We start from the raw sequence: 3,118 nt of genomic DNA on the forward strand, positions 1-3,118 counted from the left end.
TAGTTTAATAGCTATCATTTGCATGGGAACCCTTTCCTTTTTAATATATTCACGTGTTCCATCCCTTGGGTATGTGTATGTGTCTGTGTGTAACACATGAAAGCATACATATGGAGAGCAGAAGACTACTTGTAAGGCTGGGATATGTTGAGGATAGGGACAGTTCTGTCTCCTATCAGGTAAACTCATGAGATCATACTTCAGATCATATGGGTTTCGTGAAACAGATTTAACACAAAACAATGCCTTGAGTCTTAAAGTTCCTTACTCTTAAACAGGATACAGTTGAGTCTGATTTCCTTTTTTTTCTCTCTCCCTTTTTCCATATCATTTATTTATTTATTTTGGTTTTTCAAGATAGAGTTTCTCTGTGTCACAGCCCAGCTATAATGGGATTAGCTCTGTAAACGAGGCTGATATTAAACTCTCAGAGATCTGCCTGCCTCTGCCTACCAAGTACTGGGATTAAAGGTATGTGACTTTTCATATAATTTTGAAGAAAATATTCATTTGTTACAGAGGGAAAATAGTACAACCTTATTTTTTCTTCCATCCATTACATAGCAACCACAGTTTCTTCTGTCCTCTCCTCCTAGTCCCTCTCTTCCTACCTCCCATTCCCAGATCCATTTCTCCTTCTTTCCCTTCAGAAAATAGTGGGGCTCCCAGAACATTAACGTAGTATGGCATGCCAAGTTATAATAAGAATAGGCGCATGCCCTCATATCAACACTGGATGAGATAACCCAGTGAGAGGAAAAGGGTTTCAAAAACAGGCAAAAGAGTCAGAGACAGCCTCTGCTCCCATAATAACACCAAGCTGTACAACCATAACATATGCAGAGGACCTAATCAGACCCATGCTGGCTTCCTGATTGTTGGTTCAGTCTCTGTGAACCCTCATGAGACCTGCATAATTGATTCTTTGGGCATTTTTCTTGTGTTGTACTCCATCTCTCTGGCTCCTACAATCTTTCCTCTCCCTCTTCTGCATGATTCTCTGAACTTCAACTAGTATCTGGCTGTGGGTCTCTACATCTGTTCTCATAAGTTGCTGGAAGAAGCCTCTCCGATGCTGATTATAATAGGCTCTGCTCTGTGAGTATAGTGGAGTGCCATTAGGAACAATTTCATTGACATTTATTTATTTATTTAGTCAAAGTGTTTTGTTGGGAAGGAGCCAGCCATCATAAGCTAAATATGAACAGATACCCAAAGGAAGTTCTTTACTTCCAACCATTATCACCTGCCAGTGCAGGACTCAGCCATCGATAAGTTTAAGAGAGGCCTAAGTCTCAGTAGTTTACCCTGAAGCAATACTGGTTGCAGGAAGGACCATGAACTAAGATTACAAGAACAAACCATCCAAAGGAAGTGCCTTACATTTCATTTGCTGTAGATAGGACCATCTGCCAGCACACACTCACCAGGATACCCCTAAACAAATGTGAGCCAATCAGGGGTCCTGAACCTCAGAAACTACTCACACCCACATTTACTACTATTAAAAACCCAACTCTGACTGAGCTCAGGGCTCTCTGTTTATTCCAATATGTTGGACATGCAGAGAGATGGAGTTTGCAAACTTGATAAAATAAAGGCTCTTCGCTTTTACATGCGGGACTCAGTCTCCTTGCTCGCTTTTGGGGCACTTGGCAGATTTGGGCATAAGACTTGTATACTAGGTCTCTCTGGTCGATGAGTATGGTAGAGTATCATTAGGAATCATTTCAGGTTCCCTGTGCACTCTGTGGACATAAGAGGTGAGACAACAGTGGCCCTGTGACCCAGAACCTCCCACTCCCTAAAACGTGGAGAAAGGCCAGGGGCCCCCTCCCCAGGTGACTTTGGCATTCCTAGCAGCCAGCAGAGAGCTTGTCTGCTAGACAGCCATCTCTCCTGCACCAATATGTCGTTTCCTGTGAGCTCTATGGAGACCAATTCTTGGTGAACATAAAATGTGAGACAACAGTGGCCTTGGGAACCCAGACCCCCACCCCCTAAAACCTCCACATGGGAGAAAGGCCTGGGCCCCTCCTTCCCAGGTTCCTTCAACATGCCTAGCAGTCAACAGGGAGCTGGTCTCCTAGACAGTCATCTAACCCACCCCCAACCCCCAACGCATTGTTCCCTGTGAGCTCCATGGAGACCAACTCTTGTAGACTTTAGAGTTGAAGGAAGAGATGGGAAGGCGTCAATGCAAGAACTCCTCCAACATCCTAAAAAGCAACATGGTAACACCAGAACCCAGCAGACACACAATAGGAAGACTTGATCATCCCAATTCCTACACTGGAAGCTTAGCCTGGTTAAAGAAGATGGCTTGTTCAGGCTCATTTTCCTCTGTTACTAGGAGTTTTCACTAGAGTTACCCTGCTGTGGTTTCCTGAAAGAATCCATTGCACTAGCTTTCTATCTTGCACCCAAAATGCCCTCCAGTTCTCATTGTCTCTCCCAGTACTCTCTGCGTTTAGATTTTATATAGATGACAAGTACCCTGTTGAGAGTACAGTACTGAAATTCCCCACTAACAATGTGCATGGATTCATGTCTAATTTAAACTTTAGTATTGTTTCCTTTACAAAGGTGGGTGTCCTTGTATTGGGGGCATAGGTTTTAAGAGTTGAAAAGTCATCTTGCTTGATTTTTCCTTTGATGACTATGAAGTCTCCCTATCCATTTCTTTTGTATTACTTTGATTTAAAGTATATTTTGTTAGATATTAGAGTAGCTATACCAGTTTGTTTCTTGGTCCATTTTCTTGAAAAACCTGTTTCCAATCTGTACATGGAAGTAATGTCTATCTTTTATGTTGAGGTGTGTTTCTTGTATGCATCCATTCTGTTAGTCTGTGTTTTTGTTTTAGAATTGACCTCAATAATATTGAAATATATCAATGACCAAGGATTGTTAATTCTTGTTTGGTGACAGTGGAGGTGGTAGTGTGTCTGTCTGTCTACTTGTCTATGTGTGTGTGTGTGTGTGTCAGTGTGTGTGTCTCTCTGTGTGTGTTTCTATTCTTAGGGTTTTGCTTGTGTGAATTTATTCATTGCCTATATTTTCATGGATGTAATTAACCTTCTTAGGTTAGAGGTTTTCTTCCAGTACCTTTTGCATA

Source organism: Chionomys nivalis, chromosome 1 (genome assembly GCF_950005125.1).
Source record: "Chionomys nivalis chromosome 1, mChiNiv1.1, whole genome shotgun sequence".
Taxonomy (NCBI): Eukaryota; Metazoa; Chordata; class Mammalia; order Rodentia; family Cricetidae; genus Chionomys; species Chionomys nivalis.